At 40.8% G+C, this 25457-nt stretch overlaps 1 non-coding gene and 1 pseudogene across 1 annotated transcript; both read left to right on the top strand.

Annotated features, from left to right (window-relative positions):
• The first annotated feature begins 14298 nt into the window (after nt 1-14298).
• On the top strand, nt 14299-14478 carry LOC117577356 (5.8S ribosomal RNA). The gene has a single exon (XR_004573140.1). It is a non-coding gene; the product is annotated as a 5.8S ribosomal RNA (ribosomal RNA).
• Nucleotides 14479-14831: 353 nt separating this feature from the next.
• LOC117577335 (large subunit ribosomal RNA) lies at nt 14832-24940 on the top strand (annotated as a pseudogene).
• Nucleotides 24941-25457: the final 517 nt, after the last annotated feature.

The following is a 25457-nucleotide window of genomic DNA, read 5'->3' as shown; positions in this document are numbered from 1 at the left end:
TCTTCCGAGTTTCCCTCAGGATAGCTGTGGCATTTAACTTGTGTTAAAATAATCTTATCTGGTAAGCGAATGATTAGAGGCCTTAGGGTCGAAACGATCTTAACCTATCTCAAACTTTAAATGGGTTAAGAACCTTAACTTTCTTGATATGAAGTTTAAGGTTATGATTAATGTGCCCAGTGGGCACTTTTGGTAAGCAGAAACTGGCGCTGTGGGATGAACCAACGTAAATGTTTACGGTGGCCAAAATTAACACATCTTCAGAAACCATGAAAGGCGTTGGTTGCTAAAACAGCAGGACGGTGATCATGGAAAGTCGAAATCCGCTAAGGAGTGTGTAACAACTCACCTGCGAAGCAACTAGCCCTTAAAGGATGCGCTTAAGTTGTATACCTATACATTACCGCTAAAGTAGATGATTTATATTACTTGTAATAATAAATTTTGAAATTTAGTGAGTAGGAAAGGTTACAATAGGTGTGCTTAGAGTGTTTGGCGTAAGCCTGCATGGAGCCGTCATTGGTAACAGATCTTGGGTGTAGTAGTCAAATAACGAATGAGAACCTTGAGGACTGAAGTGGAGAAGGGTTTCGTGTGAACAGTGGTTGATCAACGGTTATCGGTCCTACAGTTGAGCAAAGGCGAAAGCGAAATTTTCAAGTAAAAAAAAGTAACTAAAATTTATATTTGTCATAATTAAAAAAACTGAATAAAGGGAATACGGTTCCATTCGTAACCTGTATGAGTTATCCTTTTGTTATTAATATGGGCCTCGTGCTCATTGCCTGGCAACAGCGAACGACCATAAAGAACGTCGAGAGATATCGGAAGAGTTTTCTTTCTGTTTTATAGCCGTACTACCATGGAAGTCTTTCGCAGAGAGAGATATGGTAGATGGCTAGAAGAGCATGACATATACTGTTGTGTATATATTTTCTCTCGGACCTTGAAAAGTTATGGTGGGGACACGCAAACTTCTCTCAACAGCCGTACCATTATCCGCAGCTGGTCTCCAAGGTGAAGAGTCTCTAGTCGATAGAATAATGTAAGGTAAGGGAAGTCGGCCAATTAGATCCGTAACTTCGGGATAAGGATGGCTCTGAAGATTGATACGTCGGGCTTGATTGGGAAACAATAACATGGTTATGGTGCTCGTTCTGGGTAAATAGAGTTTCTATCATTTATGGTAGTTTCTTGTTCCCGGATAGTTTAGTTACGTAGCCAATTGTGGAACTTTCTTGCTAAAATTTTTAAGAATACTAGTTTGGGCAACCAGCTATAGTTCTTTTAAAATTATAACGATTATCATTAACAATCAATTCAGAACTGGCACGGACTTGGGGAATCCGACTGTCTAATTAAACAAAGCATTGTGATGGCCCTAGCGGGTGTTGACACAATGTGAATTTCTGCCCAGTGCTCTGAATGTCAAAGTGAAGAAATCAAGTAAGCGACAACGGCGGGAGTAACTATGCTCTCTTAGGATCAATGGGTCTGCAGAAGGGGAATAATGGTTCATTTATGCAGCAAATGGCAAGTGGACTACCGTCCTTCGTTAGTCAGATCAAGTCGACTCATAGGCAACATGTGCCCCACTTAACTTGTGGCGCTCCTCGTGGTGTCCTCCGGGTGCTGGACCGATGTAGTTTCGGCAGCAGCGAAATATGAGTAGCGGCGAAAGGGGCCATTGGGTTACCACCACCGATGGTCTGAAAAACTGATGGTGCAAACTTAAATAACATGCCTCGGATAGCTGAAAGTTATTCAGTGAATTCTCCTACGGCATCCGTAGGAGCCCATCAGGGATAGGAACGTAGATGCTAATCCAGTTGTTTGGACATCTATGTGTGGAATGCGGCCGATCTTTTGGAACAAGACCGGTTTAGGCGTCCACATGTCGCGTCAGCACAAAGACAAGGCTTGATGAGCTTCGTACGCGTGTTGAGTGAAAACCAGGTGGTGTGAGAAGAATTTGCATGATAGCGAGGGAAGGAACTTGAGCTCATAGCAAATGGCGAGAGGTTCATTAAATAAAGCTGGCGTTGCATTTTCAGAACGCAGCCGTCGATGCTATTAAAAAGTGTCGACAGAGGGATAATTATAAGGCAAAAATCGAGCAGCTAAGAGGGCAAGCGGCTCTTATCCCCGAAATTAGTGAACCACAAACATTACGCGCCGCCCTAGTATATGGGCTTGAGTCTGTTCTTCAATGTCAGAGTCGGTTTCCAATCAACCATCGATACATTCGGACGACGTCTCATGCGGATACTGCGGGGCTTTCGGCCCTGTGGATGTAATGATCGTGGAGAGTGAGGTTCGCAATCTAGTCATTGATGGATGCGCAGACTTTCGGGCAAAGAAGCAACTCTCCAGTGTTTGGTCTAACTATCTCCTGGATTTTTCCGAATCGAAACGAAGGTCCGGTTTCGGCGAGAGTCTTTCCTGAGCCTCGCATAGGAGACAAAATAGAAGGCAGCAGTTCGCTAGGGTTCAGCGTAACTGGGACAAAACATAAGGTCGATGCATTGGATCCTTGCTTGCAGGACCGACGAGTCGGTAATGCCTAAACCAAGAGATTATGGAACCATATGGAGAGAAAGTCATGACACAGCAGAGGCCTTTCCTCTTGCAATAGCACCGTGCCCCATATGGGCACACTTGCTTGAGGGGGTATGGTCACCTATTACGTAGGGACTGCAACCCTTACTCAAAGTGCCATTGACTTCTTCTCCCGGACCGGACGGAATATCTCCAAGAACTGCCAGGAGTATTCCCAGTGGTGTTATGCTTCGCATAATGAACCTTATTCTCTGGTGCGGCAACTAGCCACATCTCTTTCGAATGGCTCGAACCGTTTTCATCCCGAAGACGGTAAGAGCATCCCGACCAGAAGACTTCCGTCCGATATCGTGCCTTCTGTCATAGTTAGACAACTCAATGCATCTTGGCATCTCGATTGGCCTCATTGGGCTTCGATTGGGATCCGCGTCAGCGGTTTATTATTTCATTCCTACTGACGGTTGCGCCGATAAGCGATGCAAAGCTTTGACTTATCCTGAGGGACCACCATAGACGTCTGCGTCGTGTTATATCGCGATCACTATTGTGTCAGCAAATGCGTTTGACTATGTGTTCACGCATTAATTGACACCCTATCCGCGTATGGTGCACCAACGGGTTTTGTTGACTACGTACGTAGCTTGTACTTGGGAGGTGGCACTAGTCTCAATGGTAAAGGCTGGAGATCAGAGGAATTCGTCCCTGCTAGAGGTGTGAAGCAGGGTGACCCTTTGTCTCCACATATGTTCAACTTGGTCATCGACCGGTTGCTCAGGTCTCTACCGGACGAGATTGGTGTCAGTGTCGGAAATGCCAAAACAAACGCTGCAGCGTTCGCAGACGATCTGGTGTTGTTTGCTTCTACACCGAAGGGCCTTCAGGCATTATTGGATACCACGGTCTCCTTTTTGGCGTCCGTTGGGCTGACCCTAAACGCTAATAAGTGTTTTACTGTTAGTGTCAAGGGGCAACCGAAGCAGAAGTGTACTGTGATCGAATCACGGAGCTTCTGTGTAGGTTCGCGCACGTGTCCAAGCTTGAAGCGTTCGGAGGAGTGGAGGTATCTCGGCATTCAGTTCACTGCGGACGGGAGGGCCCGCTACAATCCGACTTGAGGACATTGGTCCAGATTGGATATCTATCGCGTCCCCCTGAAGCCCAGCAGAAGTGTATTCGCCTCAGAACTTGTCCTCATTCCACAGCTTATATCACAAGCTAAACCTTGGTAGTTGTGGCAATAGGCGTTTGAGAAAGTGTGACAGCATGTACGGTCCGGATCGTAAGGAAATGGTTAGATTTCCTATGGATGTTGTCAGTAAGCATTCTTCCATGCCCTCCACACAAGTGGGGGTCTCGGTGTTCCCTCAGTTCGAAGGACAGCTCCAATGCTGCGCATACAGAGGCTTAACGAACATAAAATGGCCCACCTCGAGCAATCCCGGACGGCCAGGTGTTCCTTAGTGCGGAAATTCGGAGGGCTGAGATAGGTGCCAAGGCATCGGGAGACGCGGCTCTGGATACACGCCTTTTGATCGATTGTACTGGCTGGATAGGGTTGCACTCCTCTGTTGATGGTAGCGGTCTCCGTTGAAGCAGGGCGTTATGCTCCGCAACACGGGTGGGTTGTCGCACCGCGTTTTGTTACTGGAAAAGCTTATTTGAATGGGATAACTGGCGGCGATAAATGCCCTACCACCGCGGTCTCGTACCACGAGGGGAAGGCCGAATTGGAGAGGCAGTGTCGTGCAGGATGTGATGCTCCGAATCACTAACACATTCTGCAGAAGTGTCATCGTACGCATGGAGGCGGGTGGCTAGACACACACATGTAGTAATTATACTCAAGCGGGGACTTGAGACGAGAGGCTACTCTGTCATTGCTGAACCCAGTCTGCAGGGAGAGAACAGGATATATAAGCCGGGACCTGGTGGGTTTCCGACCAGATCACACTATAGTGACGACGCTCAGGTTGTGACTGACGGACTTGATCTTGACCAAGCTCATCAGAGTAAGGTTGAGATCTACGACAGACAGGAACGTAAGAACGGCTCTGTTCGGGATTATCGGGCACATGAGGACATTAAAAATGCGTTTCTGTACGTAACTGGAGGGGCATCTGGAGCTATCGGTCGGTAAACGACTGAGAGGCACTGGGAGTCCTTAAACGCTGGTGATAGCAATATTATTCAGTACCCAGGGTGGTAGATGGCGGAGTCTGCGGCTTTAAGACGTTCATGTTCTATGGATTCGCCAAGGAGTGGGTTAGCACCGAGGTTTACTTTCCTCATTAAAGTCAACTACACTGGCCAACATCTATTGTGTATAAAGTAAAGGAAAACAGTCATATGAGTGCATTCATATATGGCATTGTTTGTGTGGGCAAATCATTTCCTCAAAAAAAAAATAGCCAAATGCCTGTCATCTAATTAGTGACGCGCATGAATGGATTCGAGATTCTACTGTCTATCTACTATCTAGCGAAACCACAGCCAAGGACGGGCTTGGAATATTAGCGGGGAAAGAAGACCTTTTGAGCTTGACTCTAATCTGGCAGTGTAAAGGAGAAGAACATAAGAGGTGTAGATAAGTGGGGATTATTCATTTTCGGTTTAGTATCGACAATGAAATACCACTACTCTTATTGTTCTACTTACTTGATTAAATGGAACGTGTATCATTTCCTAGCATTATAGCGGATATATTTATTATATCTATGGTATTGGGTTTTGATGCAAGCTTCTTGATCAGAAGTATCGACGAGTTTTGTTATATAATCGCACACGAGACATTCATTAATGAGAGAGTGCATTTATGTGTTCTTAAATTAAATAATTTGGTATACCCAATTACTCAGGTATGATCCAATCAAGGACATTGCCAGTAGGGAAGTTTGACTGGGGCGGTACATCTCTCAAATAATAACGGAGTGTCCCAAGGCCAGTTTCCTCAGTGCGGGACAGAAACCACACATAGAGCAAAAGGGCAAATGCTGACTTGATCTCGGTGTTAGTACACATAAACGGGACAGCAAAAGCTCGGCCTATTCGATCCTTTTGGTTTAAGAGAGTTTTTAACTAGAGGTGTGCAGTAAAGTTATTTAGGGATAACTGGCTTGTGGCGGCCAAGCGAAGGAGCGACGTCGCTTTTTTATCCTTCGATGTCGGCCTTCCTATCATTGTGAAGTAAAATTCACCAGCGTTAGGATTGTTCACGTGCCATGCAAGGGAAGTGAGCTGGGTTTAGACCCGTCGTGAGACAGGTTAGTTTACCCTACTAATGACAAAACGCGTTGGACAGCATTCCTGCGTAGTACGAGAGGAACCGGCAGGTTACGGACCCAATGGCACAATACTTGTTCGAGGCGAACAGTGGTATGACGCTACGTCCGTGGATTATGCTAACGCCTCTAAGGTCGTATCCTTGCTGCGTATGCAATATAAATAGGGGCAATTTGCATTGTATGGCTTCTAATTAAAGCGTTTATTATTCATTTATAGACGACGATTGGATGTGATTGCCAATGTTACATATACATAGTAAATTGGGGGATCTTCGATCACCTGGTGCCGGATTTAGTGGCGCAGTTATATATTAAAATTATTTAATACAATGACAAAGCCTTGAATCATATGTAACGACTTTTATAACAGTGCAAGTGTTGTAAGTGGTTGAGTAGCTGCATATACTGCGATCCACTGAGCTTATCCTTTGCTTGACGATTCGATAAATAATAATGTTTAAGGCATATATAAAAATTATATATATTATTATATATATAAAATATGCAAGAATTGTATGCATAATTATTAATTATGTGTTATACAATTACGCATATTAAGAAGAAATTTATATAATAATATAAATATATTATAATATAGGATATATATAATAATATATCTATGATGTACAAAATATACTTGTGTATTTTAATTATGCAATTTAATTTAGTATGCGTTATAGTATATATATTTATTTGGTAGCAAAAAGGAGCCATTATATGTAGTGGCGAAATTATAATATGCATAGTAAGTTATATCTATGTATACAAATCTTGCATATTTTATATTATGCATTTATTTAATTATGCGTTGGTTATATATAATTTATTTGGTAGAAAAGGAACGCATTATATTAGTGGCGAAAATTAAGAATTGCATAGTATATCTATGTGTAACAAATACTTGCGTATTTTATATATGCATTTATATTTATAAGCGTTGGTTATATATATTTATTTGGTAGAAAAGGAACGTCATCTATTGTGGCGAAAATTAAGAATATGCAAAGGTATAATATGTGTACAAAATACTTTGCGTTTTTTAAATTATGCATTTATTTAGTATCGCGTTACGTTGTATAGTTATTTTTTGGGTGCAAAGAGGAACGCCATTATATTAGTGCGAAAGTTAAGATATGCATGTATATCTTATGTATACAAATACTTGCATATTTATATATGCATTATTTATTATGCGTTGGGTTATTATGATTTTATTCTGGTAGCAAAGGAACGCCATTATTATAGTGGCGAAAATCAAGAATATGCATAGGATATCTATGTGTACAAAATAGGCTTGCGTATTTTATATATGCATTTATTTATTATGCGTTGGTTATATATATTTATTTGGTAGCAAAAGGAACGCCATTATATTAGTGGCGAAAATTAAGAATATGCATAGTATATCTATGTGTACAAAATACTTGTATATTTTAAATATGCATTTATTTAGTATGCGTTAGTTATATATATTTATTTGGTAGCCAGAAGGGACGCCATCATATTAGTGGCGAAAATTAAAAATATGCATGGTATATCTATGTGTACAAAATACTTGTGTATTTTAAATATACATTTATTTATATACGCAATTATATATGAATTTGGTAGCCAGAAGGACGCCATCATATTAGTGGCGAAAATTAAAAATATGCATGATATAAAAAAATATATATATATTTTTATGTATGTATCTATATGAATGAGAATACTTGCGTATTTTAAGTATGCATTTATTTCATACACAATTATGTGTTTTTAAGTAGCATTTCATACACAGAACGAACGCCATCATATAGTGGCACAAATTAAGACATGAGATATGAGTTCAACTTTGACAAAAATTTCACATATGAAAATTGAGAAAAACTTTTTAAATAGCATTTATACTGTTTATTAATATAATGAGATAAGATATTGAATTTAACTTGAGAAAAGATTTTTTGGACTTGGTGAATCTTTTATTGAGCCTGCAGCCTATATGATATAGCAGGTTCTACGCGAGAGATGAGTTCGAACTTTGATCAAAAAATTTCAACATATAAAATTGAAGAAAAAACTTTTTTAAATATCTTTTTATTCAGTTTATTTTAATAAAATGAGATACATTTTGAATTTAACTTGAGGAAAAAATTTTTGGACTGGTGAATTTTTTATTGAATTGCAGCATATGAATGAGGTTCTACGAGAGATGAGTTCAACTATGACAAAAATTATCAACATATGAATAATGCGAAAAAAACTTTTTAAATATCATTTTATACCGTTTATTATATAATGAGATAGCATTTTGAATTTTAACTTGAGAAGGAGATTTTTTGACTTGGTGAATTTTTATTGAACTGCAGCCATATGATATGAGGTTCTAGCCGAGAGTGAGTTCAACTTTGACAAAAATTTCAACATATGAAAATTGAAGAAAAACCTTTTTAATTATCATTTTAAAACAGTTTATTAAATGTAATGAGATACCAGAGATTTTGAATTTAACTTGAGAAAAAAGATTTTTTGGATAAGACTGGAGAAATTTTATTGAACTTCAAGCCATATGATATGAGGTTCTACGAGATATGAGTTCAACATTGAAAAAAATTTCAAACATCATGAAAATTGAAGAAAAAACTTTTAAATATCATTTTAATACAGTTTATTAATATAATGAGATATACGATTTTGAATTTAACTTGAGAAAAAAATTTTTTGGACTTGGTGAATTTTTTATTGAACTGCAGCCATATGATATGAGGTTCTACCGAGATATGAGTTCAAACTTTGACAAAAAATTCAACATATGAAAATTGAAGAAAAACTTATTTATCATATCATTATATATAGTTTTTTATTAAGAATTAGAGATTTTGAATTTACGTTGAGAAAAAATTTTTTGGACTTGGTAAATTTTTTGGACTGGTAACTTTTTTATTGAACTTCAGCCATATGATAAGGTTCTATCGAAATATGAGTTCACTTTGGACAAAAAATTTCAACATATGGAATTGAGAAAAAATCTTTTTAAATAGCATTTTATAAACGTTATTCAATATAATGAGATAAGATTTTTATTTCTGAGAAACAATTTTTTGGACTTGGTGAATTTTTTATTGAACTGCAGCCATATGAATTGAGTTCAGAACCGGATATGAGTTCACTTTGACAAAAATTTTAAACCACACTGTTGAAACAATTTTACGATTGTACACGAATAGTATTTAATACCAATTATTGATAATAAATAATGAAGTTTTGCTGTTGTATTATTAAAAGTAGTGCGCACATAAAGATACATTAGGTGGTGAGAAACTTAGTAAAATGAGCGGGTTGTGAACGTGTCACAAAACCTATATAGGGGTGGTGATCGGGCAGGCATGTCATATGAGAAAATTTCACAAGTGAATATATATGTCTATGTTATAATGGAGTGTAAATGCGGCATAAGTCATATATAAATAATATATGAAAATAATCATATAGAAGGCAATATGATTAAAGTTAAAAATATGAAGTTCTACTGTGCATTATTAAATTAGTGCAACATAAAGATACATTAGTGGTATATCCTTAGTAAAATGAGCTGGTTAGAAAACGTGTCAAAACCTATAATAGGGGTGGTGATGTCTGAGCAGGCATGTCTATGAGAAAATTTCAACAAGTGAAATATATATGACTATGTATATGGAGTGAGTCTGGCGGCATAAGTCATTATATAAATAATATATGAAAATAATCATATAGAAGGCAATATGATTAAAAAAGTTAAAAATAATGAAGTTTTACTGTTGTATTATTAAATTAGTGCAACAAAAAGATACGTTAGATGGTAAATACTAAATAAAAAGAGCATTGTAGAAACGTGTCACAAAACCTATAATAGGGGTGGTGAGGTCGGGCAGGCATGTCATATGAGAAAAATTTACAAGTGAAATATATAATGACTATGTTTATATGGAGTGTCATGCCGGCATAAGTCAATTATAAATAATATATGAAAATAATCATATAGAAGGCAATATGATTAAAAGAGTTAAAAATAATGAAGTTTTACTGTTTGCATTATTAATTAGTTGCAACATAAAGATACATTAGGTGTATACCTTAGTAAAATGAGCTGGTTGTAGAAAACGTGTCACAAAACTATATAGGGGTGGTGATGTGAGCAGGCATGTCATATGAGAAAAATTTCAACAATGTGAAAATATATATGACTATGTATATGGAGTGAGTCTTGCCGGCATAAGTCATATATAAACAATATATGAAAATAATCAATAATAGAAGGCAATATGATTAAAAAAATTTAAAAATAATGAAGTTTTACTGTTGTATTATTAAATTAAGTGCAACAAAAAGATACGTTAGATGGTAATACTAAATAAAATAAGAGCATTGTAGAAAACGTGTCACAAAACTATATAGGGGTGGTGAGGTCGGGCAGGCATGTCATATGAGAAAAATATAAATCACAAGTGAAATATATATGATGACTATTTATATGAGTGGTTGTAGAAAAGGTCATGCCGGGCATAAGTCATATATAAATAATATATGAAAATAATCATATAGAAGGCAATATGATTAAAAAAGTTAAAAATAATGAAGTTTTACTGTTGCATTATTAAATTAGTGCAACATAAAGATACATTAGGTGGTATACCGTTAGTAAAATGAGCTGGTTGTAAAACGTGTCACAAAACCTATATAGGGGTGGTGATGTCGAGCAGCATGTCATATGAGAAAATCACAAGTGAATATATATGATACATTATATGGAGTGAGTCTGCCGGCATAAGTCATATATAATAATATATGAAAATAATCATATAGAAGGCAATATGATTAAAAAAGTAAAAATAATGAAGTTTTACTGTTGCATTATTAAATTAGTGCAACATAAAGATACATTAGGTGGTATACCTTAGTAAAATGAGCTGGTTGTAGAAAACGTGTCACAAAACCTATATGATGTCGAGCAGGCATGTCATATGAGAAAAATTTCACAAGTGGAATATATATGACTATGTATATGGATGAGTCTTGCCGGCATAAGTCATATATAAATAATATATGAAAATAATCATATAGAGGCAATATGATTAAAAAAGTTAAAAATAATGAAGTTTTACTGTTGTATTATTAAATTTAGTGCAACAAAAAAGATACGATAGATGGTAATACTAATAATAAGAGCATTGTAGAAAACGTGTCACAAAAACCTATACATGTGGCAGTGTGTGCTCATCACGTATATATGTATTGGATGCATATATTTCAGTTTGCATATTAAGTAATAATTATGTTATTATTAATTAATTATTAGTCTCATCCGATATAAAAATTGATACTATTATATGGTTATATAATTATTACTATTATATAAGCATATAATGTATTAAATGTCTTTCAAAAGAAGACGGTGTTTCGTAGCTAAAGAAAATATTTTGTGAATAATTGAAAAATCCTCTAGGACACTATTGTGGACGGAGGTTTTTACTAATATAATATTGTCTACACGTAAATGCAGAATTAGATAAAATATCAATTTGTCATCAAAATAAAATAATTTTTTATTCAATTAATTGAATTTAAATTATAAATATGCATGTGTGATATAATATATATTAGTAAGTTGAAATATAAATGATATTTTTGAACGATTATATGCATATATATTTTATATATAAGATATATATATTTATATAAACAATTGTGAATTATAACTAGCGAACGTGAATGCTATCTAATTATGGCCACATTCGTATAGTACATGTCAAGTATAACATATATATATATACAATTATTGAATATTATCGTTTGTTATTCAAAAATATTTGTGAGTTGTCATGTATTTTACATATTTGAAGATTTATGTAATTATATTTTAATATATTTACATAATGAAATGAACATTATTCTGGTTGATCCTGCCAGTAGTTATATGCTTGTCTCAAGATTAAGCCATGCATGTCTAAAGTACACACGAATTAATAGTGAAACCGCAAAAGGCTCATTATATCAGTTATGGTTCCTTAGATCGTTAACAGTTACTTGGATAACTGTGGTAATTCTAGAGCTAATACATGCAATTAAACACGGACCTTCTGGAACGTGTGCTTTTATTAGGCTAAAACCAAGCGATCGCAAGATCGTTACACTGGTTGAACTCTAGATAACATGCAGATCGTATGGTCTCGTACCGACGACAGATCTTTCAATGTCTGCCTATCAACTTTTGATGGTAGTATCTAGGACTACCATGGTTTGCAACAGGTAACGGGAAATCAGGGTTCGATTCCGGAGAAGGGAGCCTGAGAAACGGCTACCACATCTAAGGAAGGCAGCAGGCGCGTAAATTACCCACTCCCAGCTCGGGGAGGTAGTGACGAAAAATAACAATACAGACTCATATCCGAGGCCCTGTAATTGGAATGAGTACACTTTAACATCCTTTAACAAGGACCTATTGGAGGGCAAGTCTGGTGCCAGCAGCGCGGTAATTCAGCTCACAGCGTATATTTAAAGTTGTTGCGGTTTAAAACGGTTCGTAGTTGAACTTGTGCTCATACGGGTAGTGCAACTTACAATTGTAGTTAGTACTATACCTTTATGTATGTAAGCGTATTACCGGTGGAGTTCTTATATATAATTAGGTACTTGTACTTTTTTATATGTTCCTCCTATTTAAAAAACCTGCATTAGTGCTCTTCATCGAGTGTTATTGTGGGCCGGTACAATTACTTTGAACAAATTAGAGTGCTTAAAGCAGGCTTCAAATGCCTGAATATTCTGTGCATGGGATAATGAAATAAGACCTCTGTTCTGCTTTCATTGTTTTCAGATCAAGAGGTAATGATAATAGAAGCAGTTTGGGGCATTAGTATTACGACGCGAGAGGTGAAATTCTTGGACCGTCGTAAGACTAACTTAAGCGAAAGCATTTGCCAAAGATGTTTTCATTAATCAAGAACGAAAGTTAGAGGTTCGATCAGATACCGCCCTAGTTCTAACCATAAACGATGCCAGCTAGCAATTGGGTGTAGCTACTTTTATGGCTCTCTCAGTCGCTTCCCGGGAAACCAAAGCTTTTGGGCTCCGGGGGAAGTATGGTTGCAAAGCTGAAACTTAAAGGAATTGACGGAAGGGCACCACCAGGAGTGGAGCCTGCGGCTTAATTTGACTCAACACGGGAAAACTTACCAGGTCCGAACATAAAGTGTGTAAGACAGATTGATAGCTCTTTTCTCGAATCTATGGGTGGTGGTGCATGGCCGTTCTTAGTTTCGTGGAGTGATTTGTCTGGTTAAATTCCGATAACGAACGAGACTCAAATATATTAAATAGATATCTCAGGATTATGGTGTTGAAGCTTATATAAGCCTTCATTCATGGTGGCAGTAAAATGTTTATTGTGTTTGAATGTGTTTATATAAGTGGAGCCGTACCTGTTGGTTTGTCCCATTATAAGGACACTAGCTTCTTAAATGGACAAATTGCGTCTAGCAATAATGAGATTGAGCAATAACAGGTCTGTGATGCCCTTAGATGTCCTGGTGCACGCGCGCTACAATGAAAGTATCAACGTGTATTTCCTAGACGAGAGGTCCGGGTAAACCGCTGAACCACTTTCATGCTTGGATTGTGAACTGAAACTGTTCACATGAACTTGGAATTCCCAGTAAGTGTGAGTCATTAACTCGCATTTGATTACGTCCCTGCCCTTGGTGCACAACCGCCGTCGCTACTACCGATTGAATTATTTAGTGAGGTCTCCGGACGTGATCACTGTGACGCCTTGTGTGTTGCGGTTGTTTCGCAAAAGTTGACCGAACTTGATTATTAGAGGAAGTAAAAGTCGTAACAAGGTTTCCGTAGGTTGAACCTGCGGAAGGATCATTATTGTTTTAATGCATCTAACCGTTAATAAATTAAATTTGTTTTTTCTCTTTTAGGGAATTGCAATATTTAATAAATTATGTAACTAATAAATATAAATATTTTATTCAATCATATGAGATACAATTAGCAACATATAATAATTTAAATTAGCTAAAAACCGTTTGTCATGTATTATTATTATTATATACTGTATTAAGAGTGTTTTATGTGTTTGGATAAAATAAAAAACTGCGTGTATATGTACCATAATATACATGCGTTGCAAAATGTATTGTGCATATTCCAGTGCGCATACATTGGTTCGCAACACCTAAAGAAAAACAATGTTGTACTGTTTGCAGGTTAACGCTTTACATATGTTGATCATAATAAATAAATTTAGCTAAAATATACTTGTCATATATCTTATTATTATCGATTATGTAAAACTAAGACATTTCGCAACATTTATTTAGGTATAAAAAAAAAAAATTTTATTGAAGGAATTGATATATGCCAGTAAAATGGTGTATTTTTAATTTCTTTCAATAAAAATATTCTTGACGTAATGAAATAAAAAAAATTGTATCACTCTAAGCGGTGGATCACTCGGCTCATGGGTCGATGAAGAACGCAGCAAACTGTGCGTCATCGTGTGAACTGCAGGACACATGAACATCGACATTTTGAACGCATATCGCAGTCCATGCTGTTATGTACTTTAATTAATTTTTTTAGTGCTGCTTGGACTACATATGGTTGAGGGTTGTAAGACTATGCTAAATAAGTTGTTTAAAATTTTTTTCGGAATTTTAAGCACATTGTATATTATGGATAATATAAGTGTGAATCTAAAAAGTTCTCGCTTAAGATATTTCATAATATGAATTAATAAATGAAAATACTAAACTCTGTTGCATGAGAAATTTGAAGAATTATATGTTTCTTTATTCATTTCAAATAATATTGAGGAATGTCTAGCATAAAAATATTATTTTTATAAACTAGAATTGCTCTTATTAACGAATATGGTATAAAGAATAATTTTGTGAATATTATGGACCTTCAAGAAAAAATAGTATATTTCAAAATAGCAGAGAATTGTCTATAAGTGTAATTAAACAACCTCAACTCATATGGGACTACCCCTGAATTTAAGCATATTAATTAGGGGAGGAAAAAGAAACTAACAAGGATTTTCTTAGTAGCGGCGAGCGAAAAGAAATCAGTTCAGCACTAAGTCACTTGTCTATATGGCAAATGTGAGATGCAGTGTATGGAACGTCAATATTCTAGTATGAGAAATTAACGATTTAAGTCCTTCTTAATGAGGCATTTACCATAGAGGGTGCCAGGCCCGTAAACGTTAATGATTCATTAGATGATGTTTCCAAAGAGTCGTGTTGCTTGATAGTGCAGCACTAAGTGGGTGGTAAACTCATCTAAACTAATATAACATTGAGACCGATAGTAAACAAGTACCGTGAGAGGAAAGTTGAAAAGAACTCTGAATAGAGAGTTAAATAGTACGTGAAACTGCTTAGAGGTTAAGCCGATGAACTGAATATCCGTTATGGAAAATTACATCATTAAGAATTGTAATATTTAATCATATTATAACGATAGTGTGCATTTTTCCATATAAGGATTGTAATCTATTAGCATGTATGGAATTTATCAAACATTTTGATAAGAGTTTATTTAAATTAGAGTGCTTGCATTTTAACATAAAAAAATTTCAAATTTGATAAAGTGCTGATAGATTATATGAGTACAGTGCGTTAATTTTTCGGAATTATATGCGGCATGATTATCATTGATTTTTTATGTTTATTATAAGCACTTGTATGATTAACAATGCGAAAGATTCAGGATACCTTCGGGACCCGTCTTGAAACACGGACAAGGAGTCTAACATATGTGCAATTATTGGGATATAAACCTAATAGCGTAATTAACTTGACTATTATTGGGATTAGTTTTTTTTAACTATTTATAGTTGATTAACGCAATCCCGGGGCGTTCTATATAGTTATGTATAATAATATTTATATTATTTATGCCTCTAACTGAACGTACCTTGAGCATATATGCTGTGACCCGAAAGATGGTGAACTATACTTGATCAGGTTGAAGTCAGGGAAACCTGATGGAAGACCGAAACAGTTCTGACGTGCAAATCGATTGTCAGAATTGAGTATAGGGGCGAAAGACCAATCGAACCATCTAGTAGCTGGTTCCTTCCGAAGTTTCCCTCAGGGATAGCTGGTGCATTTAACTGTTGTATAAAATAATCTTATCTGGTAAAGCGAATGATTAGAGGCCTTAGGGTCGAAACGATCTTAACCTATTCTCAAACTTTAAATGGGTAAGAACCTTAACTTTCTTGATATGAAGTTTAAGGTTATGATATAATGTGCCCAGTGGGCCACTTTTGGTAAGCAGAACTGGCGCTGTGGGATGAACCAAACGTAATGTTACGGTGCCCAAATTAACAACTCATTCAGAAACCATGAAGGCGTTGGTTGCTTAAAACAGCAGGACGGTGATCATGGAAGTCGAAATCCGCTAAGGAGTGTGTAACAACTCACCTGCCGAAGCAACTAGCCTTAAAATGGATGGCGCTTAAGTTGTATACCTATACATTACCGCTAAAGTAGATGATTTATATTACTTGTAATATAAATTTTGAAACTTTAGTGAGTAGGAAGGTACAATGGTGTGCCTTAGAAGTGTTTGGCGTAAGCCTGCATGGAGCCGTCATTGTACAGATCTTGGTGGTAGTAGCAAATAATCGAATGAGACCTTGGAGGACTGAAGTGGAGAAGGGTTTCGTGTGAACAGTGGTTGATCACGAGTTAGTCGGTCCTAAGTTCAAGGCGAAAGCCGAAAATTTTCAAGTAAAAAAAAGTAACTAAAATTTATATTTTGTCATAATTAAAAAACTTGAATAATTTTGAACGAAAGGGAATACGGTTCCAATTCCGTAACCTGTTGAGTATTCGTTTGTTATTAAATATGGGCCTCGTGCTCATCCTGGCAACAGGAACGACCATAAAGAAGCCGTCGAGAGATATCGGAAGAGTTTTCTTTTCTGTTTTATAGCCGTTACCATGGAAGTCTTTCGCAGAGAGATATGGTAGATGGGCTAGAAGAGCATGACATATACTGTTGTGTCGATATTTTCTCCTCGACCTTGAAAATTTATGGTGGGGACACGCAAACTTCTCAACAGGCCTACCAATATCCGCAGCTGGTCTCCAAGGTGAAGAGTCTCTAGTCGATAGAATAATGTAGGTAAGGGAAGTCGGCAAATTAGATCCGTAACTTCGGGATAAGGATTGGCTCTGAAGATTGAGATAGTCGGGCTTGATTGGGAAACAATAACATGGTTTATGTGCTCGTTCTGGGTAATGAGTTTCTATCATTTATGGTAGTTTCTTGTTCCCCGGATAGTTTAGTTACGTAGCCAATTGTGGAACTTTCTTGCTAAATTTTTAAGAATACTAGTTGGGGCAACCAGCTAGTTCTTTTAAATTATAACGATATCAATTAACAATCAATTCAGAACTGGCACGGACTTGGGGAATCCGACTGTCTAATTAAAACAAAGCATTGTGATGGCCCTAGCGGGTGGTGACACAATGTGATTTCTGCCCAGTGCTCTGAATGTCAAAGTGAAGAAATTCAAGTAAGCGCGGGTCAACGGCGGGAGTAACTATGACTCTCTTAAGGTAGCCAAATGCCTCGTCATCTAATTAGTGACGCGCATGAATGGATTAACGAGATTCCTACTGTCCCTATCTACTCGTTCTCGTTGCGAACGAACTTCCGAAAGTGAGCAGACGTGCGTCCCGTGCGCGCTCCGTACGAAAATCGCGTAACACGATAAAAACAGTGCCGACAAAGACGGAATTTAGTGTGTCCCGTGCGGGCCTTCAACCTAAACGCAATAATTTGGATAGAAAATAGTGACAGTGACACTTAGATTTTCCGAGAAATTTAATTTCTTTTGTGGAAAATTAATACCACGTGCGTGAAAAGTTCTAGTTCTAGTTCTAGTTCTAGTTCTAGTCCTAGTTCTTTCAGTGAATAGCAATAAAAGAAGAAGAAGAAAATAAGAAAGTTGAGAAAGCTCACAGTTTTTTGTCACGGACAAAAGCTTGTTAATTTGGACCTTACACTGAGTACACTGCTTGCCACAAGTGTACTGGTTGCACTGCTTGGGTTTTACTGCTTGCAGTATTTCTTCTGCGGTTGTTGTGATGAACAATAAAATGCGCGGAATGTCGAGTGTGTGTAGCGAGTCTGAAATGTCCATTTCAGAGGATCGCCCAAAAGTGAAAGAGAAAAGGAGCAGACGGGCGCGGAATAGGGCTGTATCGTCGCCCATCTTGGTTGCGAGCGACGATGCCTCCTCTGCCAAGCGGCTGGCTGTCTCCTTCATTGGGCCAACGCCGATGGAGCAGCCGTCAACGATGTCGCCACTGGATCCGCGCTGGAGCCGCCGCTGGAACCGCTGCTGGAACCGCCGCTGGAGTCGCCGATGGAGTTGCTGCTGCTACTGCCGCCCCTGCACCCGCTACGGTGGAGGCTATCGCCCGAATGAGCGGGCCTGCCTGTCCAGCTCCTGCTGGTAATTTTGTTGCTGCCAGTGTGGTGAAGGAAGGGTCTGATGCCGTATTGGCTCAGCTGGCGGTGTAGACCAGACGGTGAGGTCCGCTGTGCTGCGCGCTGGAATGGCGCCGGAAGCGGCCATCGCCGTTTTGGAGGCAACTGCCCGGCTTGGCGAGCTGGTGACCGCGCTAGTTGTGCGAAACGCCGTTTTGGAGACGAAGGTTGCGTTGTGCCAACCAGCTGCTGCGCCTTTACGGCCCCAAGTACGAGTGGTGCTGGCACCAGAGCTGTCTCCGGCGTTGCCCCGATTGCCGCACCTCGAAATGCTCCTGCAGCCAAGAAGCCCGTGGAAACGTGGTCGGCTGTGGTGACGAGCAAGGACCCGACAGTGTCGGGCAAGGAGATTGCCGATAAGGTAATGAGCCAAGTTGCTCCAGCTCTGGGCGTTAGGGTTTCACGAAATCCGTGAATTGAAGCGCGGTGGCGCCGTCATTCGTACGCCGTCAAGAAGTGAAATCAAAAAAGTGGTGGCCAACGCGAAGTTCAACGAGGTCGGTCTGGAGGTTGAGCGCAACCGTGGAGTGAGGTCGAAAGTCACCGTGTTCGACGTGGACACAGCGATTCTACCGGAAGTCTTCATGGACGAGCTCTATGAGAACCACTTCAAGGAGGAGTTCTCGCCGTCGGCCTTCAAGAAGATGGTGCATATGGCGTCGAAGCCGTGGTCGGTCACTGACGGTGTCAGAATCAATCTGACACTAGAATGTGACGAAAGGCGCAAGCGGTGCTTGATAAGACCGGACGGGTCTACATCAAGTGGTTTTCCTTCCGCTGTAGGTCGCTCGTCCCGAACATACGCGTGTCATCGCTGTGTGGGATTCGACCACAAGGTTTCACAATGCCGATTGAAAAACGAAGTATGCCGCCAATGCGGGCAGACCGGCCATGTAGCGTTGAAATGTGCTAGCCGGTGGACTGCCGAAACTGCCGTTTCAAGGGGCTTCCCTCCGGGCATTACATGCTGTCGAGACGTGCCCAATATATGGTGCGGTCTTAGCAAGGGTGCAAGCTAGACATTAAAATGTTTAGCTTCATCCAAGCTAATTGTGGTCGAGGGTCGAGCCGCTACCGTTGAGTTTGCAACTCGGGTGCGAGACTCCGCCACATGTTCGCTTTGGTGCAGGAACCATACGTCGACAAAGACACGGCATTACGGGCATTCCAGCCGGGATGCGTGTGTTTGCTGATCGGCGTTTGAAGGCTGCATCTTTTTGGACGACCCGGATGCCATCTGTATGCCTATTGAGTCGCTCATCACGGACTTTGGCGTATGCGTGAGTGTCACTGGAAGATTTGGCTCAATCTTCCTGAGCTCCGTGTACTGCCAATACAACACTGATTTGGAACCGTACCTTGCGTATCTAGATGCCGTGCTACTACTGGCTGGTAGCAATCCGGTTATCTGTGGCTTGGATGCGAATGCAGTGTCCCCCTTGTGGTTCAGCAAATCGCTCGAGCGTGCTCGTGGCGACTTGAACCGCCGAAGGGGTGAGCTGCTGACCGAATGGATTCTAGAATCCCGAGCCGGCGTGCTAAATGAGGTCAGTAGTTTGTATACGTTCGATAATCACCGCGGACAGAGTGATATCGACGTCACGATTGCCAACGAAGCAGCGCGCTTATGTGGGCCGCATATGACTGGAGAGTGGACGAGTGGGACCTCAGTGACCACAACACGATTTGTGTTGAGGTGACGCGAGACCCCAGAGACACAGTTGAGAGCGATGCTCCTGTTCCGTCCTGGAACTTCTCCAATGCACGTTGGCAGTCGTTCCCGTGGTGAGCTTGTATGCAAGCTTGAGGAATTCCCGCAGGACTACACGGAGATGTCCATTGATGACCAGGTGTCTGCAACGCGTGCACTGGTTCACAGTGTATGCGACCATGTATTGGACGCAGGCAGCCGAGAGCCGTTCGGAAAGTGGTCTGGTGGAATGCCAACCTCAGTACGAAGCGCCGAGAGGTCAGAGACTGAGGCGGCGGCTACAGAATGCTCGTCGTCGTGGCAGCGATGAAGCAGGGCGACTTGCTACGACCTGCGGATCTCCGTGGGTCAGTACAAGAAGCTTATTCTGTCGGCAAAGGAGGACAACTGGCGTCGCTTCGTTGGAGATAATCGGATGACCCTGGGGGCATGTCTACAGGATTTGCCGACGTCAACAAACGGAATTCCGAGCTGGCTGCCTACGGGTAAATGGCGAGCCAGTCGTAACATGGCACGACTGTGCGAAAGTGCTCCTCCGTAACTTTTTCCCCGTTGCGGAGTCGAATGCACGTGTTGCCATCCCAGATGTGCTTCCGCCCACACTCGACGAGTACGAAGTGAGTGCTTGTGTCGCCAGGCTACGGAGCAGACGCTCGCCTGGCATGGACGGCATCACTGGAGTCATCTGTAAAGAGGTTTGGCGTGCTATTCCGCAGCATCTTACAGCGTTGTATTCCCCGCTGTTTAGCCGAAGGACATTTCCTTCTGAGTGGAAACGCCCGCGCGTTGTGCCACTTCTCAAGGGGCCCGATAAGGACAGGAGCGATCCTGGCTCTTATCGTGGTATATGTCTGCTACCAGTCTTTGTAAGGTGCTCGAGGGTATCATGGTCAGCCGAATGAAGGACATGCTCCCGGAGGGCTGCAGATGGCAATTTGGATTTCAACCTGGACGCTGTGTGGAGGATGCCTGGAGACACGTGAAGAGTACTGTCGACGCCAGCCCGGCAAGATATGTACTCGGAATCTTCGTGGATTTCAAAGGAGCATTTGACCACGTGGAGTGGGATGCTGTGCTACGCCGGCTGATCGACTCAGGCTGCCGAGAAGCCAGCTTGTGGCGAAGCTTCTTCTCTGGCAGGAGTGCGTGCATCGTCAGCAGATACGAGGAAGCATCTGTGCTGGTGACCAGAGGTTGCCCACAGGGTTCCATCAGTGGTCCATTCATTTTGGAACCTCATGATGGACGTGCTTCTTCGGCGCTTGGAGCCTTTGTGCAAACTGAGCGCGTATGCAGACGACTTGCTGCTTCTCGTTGAGGGAAACTCCCGAAACGATCTGGAGTCGAAAGGAGCGGAGTACATGTCCATCGTAGGATCTTGGGGAACAGAGGTAGGCGTGTCCGTCTCCACCAGTAAGACGGCTGTCATGTTACTGAAAGGCCAATTATCGGCTAATAGGCGGCCTGGGGTACGGTTTGCTGGAGCAAGCTTGCCCTACGCTGACAAATACCGGTATCTGGGCATCACGGTCGGCGAGCGGTTGAATTTCAACCCGCATATCGCGTCTTTACGTGATCGCTGAGCGGAGTCGTTGGTGTTTTTGGCACGCGTACTACGGGTCGACTGGGGGATCAGTCCCCGTGCCAAGCGGACCATTTACACTGGACTCATGGTGCCTTGTGCGCTATTTGGTGCCTCAGTGTGGTATGCCACGGCGATGAGACTAGTAAGGGCCAGGAGGCACCTATTGTCCTGCCAAAGGGCGCATCCTTCTTGGATACCTACCGGTGTGCCGTACAGTGTCCACTGTGGCACTGCAAGTTCTTGCTGGTGTTCCCCCGTTTGATCTGGCTGCCAAGAAATTGGCAATTAGTTTCAAACTCAAGCGCGATCACCCGCTGAGAGGAGAGCGACTGGCTGTTTGGTCAAGATCTGTCGGGTCTTAATCACAAGCAGAAGATGGCGATGCTGGACGACCGTATGCTGCAGGAGTGGCAAAGCAGATGGATAATGGTGATGAACCCGGCCGGGTGACTCATCTTTTTATCCCGGATGCTGGGTTCGTCTTCAGCAGGCGAGACTTCGGTTTCAGCCTACGTGCTGGATTCCTGCTGACAGGCCATGGATCGCTGAATGCATTTTCTGCATGAGAGACGTCTAAGCGGAACGCCTGCATGTCTATGCGGTGCGGATAGCGAAGATGCGCTGCACGTTCTGTGTGTATGCCCCATATATGCAGATTTTGCGTCACCTCGATGGACTTGGGATCGAATACCTGCATGGCGTCTGGAGGGTTTCTGGAGCGGTGGCGACACAGGAGAGGATGCAGCTATTGCAAACATTTGCCCGATGCCGTGTTCACAAGGCGTCGGCAATTGTTGTACCAGGAGGCGACGAATGGGCCGGCAGTCCCGAGCTGAATGGCTAAAACTGCATCACCCGTGTGGTTGGCGGGTCTTAGAATTCCTCCACAGCTTCCTGCTTGTCGTATGAGGCGACTAAACGGATAATTTCTTTTTGGGCTGTCAGTCCCGAGCTGAAAAGCTAAAACTGGCCTCACCCGTGTGGATGACGGGTCTTAGAATTTCACCACAGTGGACCTCCACTTATCGTACGAAGCGATTCTCGAGGGTGCGTCACCAACGCTAACTGTTTGGAGTTAAATTGGTAGTACCCTTGTGGTACGAAACCTGACCGGAGGTCTTCTGGTACCACGGGAGCCAGGTGCCCGCGGACTTTTGTCCGTCCTGGCACGGGTTGTGGCCCTTCGGGAGCATCGTGGTGGCTGTGGTTTATATCCAAATGCGGAGAGAGCGGAGTGCTCGACGTGGAGTTGCGTAATACAACCGGTTGCCGTGAACCACAGATCGGCAGAGGTTTTAGGTGGGCCTCGCTCCCCACACAGGAGGAAGTGTCCAGTCCAAACAACTGGCTCTTCAAATGTGTACCTGCGGTGAATTCCAAGGGGGCGCTGATATGCTTAAATTGATCCCTGTGCTCGGGCACCGTGTGATAAGTCACTTGTGACAGGTGCACACGTAAAACACCGGAATTTATGTCCTATCTACTTGGCCGTGTGGTTGGCGGCAGGGTGATGTAGTAAAGAATACCAACCACAGTGGACCCCCACTTATCGTAAAAGGCGATTAAGGAGGTACGGCACCAACGTTAACTGTTTGGAGTTTAATTGGTAGTATAGTAGCAAATACGACACCTGACCAGAGGTGATTTTCTGGTACCACGGGAACCAGGTGCCTGCGGACTTGTGTCCGTCCTGGTATTTGGTGCGGCCCTTCGGGAGTATCGTGGTGGCTGTGGTAGTCCAAAGCGGACAATGAGGATTATACTCAGCGTGGAGTTGCGTACGTATCAACCGGTTGCCGATAACCAAAAATCGGAAGAGGTTTTAGGTGGGCCTCGCTCCCCACACAGGAGGAAGTGTCCAGTCCAAACAACTGGCCTTCAAATGTGTACCTGCGGTGAATTCCAAGGGGGGCGCTGATCAACGCTTAATTTGATTCCTAAGCTCGGGCTTCGTGGGATTAAGCCAACATGGCAGGTGCTCACGTTAAACTCGAGTTTATTTCTGTCCCTATCTACTATCTAGCGAAACCACAGCCAAGGGAACGGGCTTGGAATAATTAGCGGGGAAAGAAGACCCTTTTGAGCTTGACTCTAATCTGGCAGTGTAAGGAGACATAAGAGGTGTAGAATAAGTGGGAGATATTAAATTTGGTTTAGTATCGACAATGAAATACCACTACTCTTATTGTTTCCTTACTTACTTGATTAAATGGAACGTGTATCATTTCCTAGCCATTATACGGATATATTTATTATATCTTATGGTATTGGGTTTTGATGCAAGCTTCTTGATCAAAGTATCACGAGTTTGTTATATAATCGCAAACAAATTCATTAATGAGAGAGTGCATTTATGTGTTCTTAAATTAAAAATTTGGTATAACTCCAATTACTCAGGTATGATCCAATTCAAGGACATTGCCAGGTAGGGAGTTTGACTGGGGCGGTACATCTCTCAAATAATAACGGAGGTGTCCCAAGGCCAGCTCAGTGCGGACAGAAACCACACATAGAGCAAAAGGGCAAATGCTGACTTGATCTCGGTGTTCAGTACACACAGGGACAGCAAAAGCTCGGCCTATCGATCCTTTTGGTTTAAAGAGTTTTTAACAAGAGGTGTCAGAAAAGTTACCATAGGGATAACTGGCTTGTGGCGGCCAAGCGTTCATAGCGACGTCGCTTTTTTGATCCTTCGATGTCGGCTCTTCCTATCATTGTGAAGCAAAATTCACCAAGCGTTGGATTGTTCACCCATGCAAGGGAACGTGAGCTGGGTTTAGACCGTCGTGAGACAGGTTAGTTTTTACCCTACTAATGACAAAACGTTGTTGCGACAGCATTCCTGCGTAGTACGAGAGGAACCGCAGGTACGGACCAATGGCACAATACTTGTTCGAGCGAACAGTGGTATGACGCTACGTCCGTTGGATTATGCCTGAACGCCTCTAAGGTCGTATCCGTGCTGGACTGCAATGATAAATAAGGGGCAATTTGCATTGTATGGCTTCTAAACCATTAAAAGTTTATTATTCATTTAATAGACGACGATGGATGTGATGCCAATGTTACATATAACATAGTAAATTGGGAGGATCTTCGATCACCTGGTGCCGCGCTAGTTATATATTAAAAACATTATTTAATACAATGACAAAGCCTTGAATCAATTGTAAACGACTTTTATAACAGGCAAGGTGTTTGTAAGTGGTTGAGCAGCTGCCATACTGCGATCCACTGAAGCTTATCCTTTGCTTGACGATTCGATAAAATATATATGTTTAAGGCATATATAAAGAAAAATATTATATATATATTTATATATATAAATATGCAAAATTGTATGCATAATTATTAATTATGTGTTATACAATTACGCATATAAGAAGAAAATTTATATAATATATAAATATATTGGATATATATATAAATAAATAATATATCTATGTGTACAAAATATACTTGTGTATTTTAAATATGCATTTATTTAGTATGCGTTAGTTATATATATTTATTTGGTAGCAAAAGGAACGCCATTATATTAGTGGCGAAAATTAATAATATGCATAGTAAGTATATCTATGTATACAAAATACTTGCATATTTATATATGCATTTATTTATTATGCGTTGGTTATATTATATTTATATTTGGTAGCAAAAGGAACGCCATTATATTAGTGGCGAAAATTAAGAATATGCATAGTAAGATATATCTATTGTGTACAAAAATACTTGCGTATTTTATATATGCATTTATTTATAATGCGTTGGTTATATATAT

The sequence above is a fragment of the Drosophila albomicans genome, unplaced genomic scaffold (assembly GCF_009650485.2).
Source record: "Drosophila albomicans strain 15112-1751.03 unplaced genomic scaffold, ASM965048v2 utg000312l_pilon, whole genome shotgun sequence".
Lineage (NCBI taxonomy): Eukaryota > Metazoa > Arthropoda > Insecta > Diptera > Drosophilidae > Drosophila > Drosophila albomicans.
Note: the sequence above shows the minus strand (reverse complement) of the source record. Positions and strands in the feature narration are given on the sequence as shown.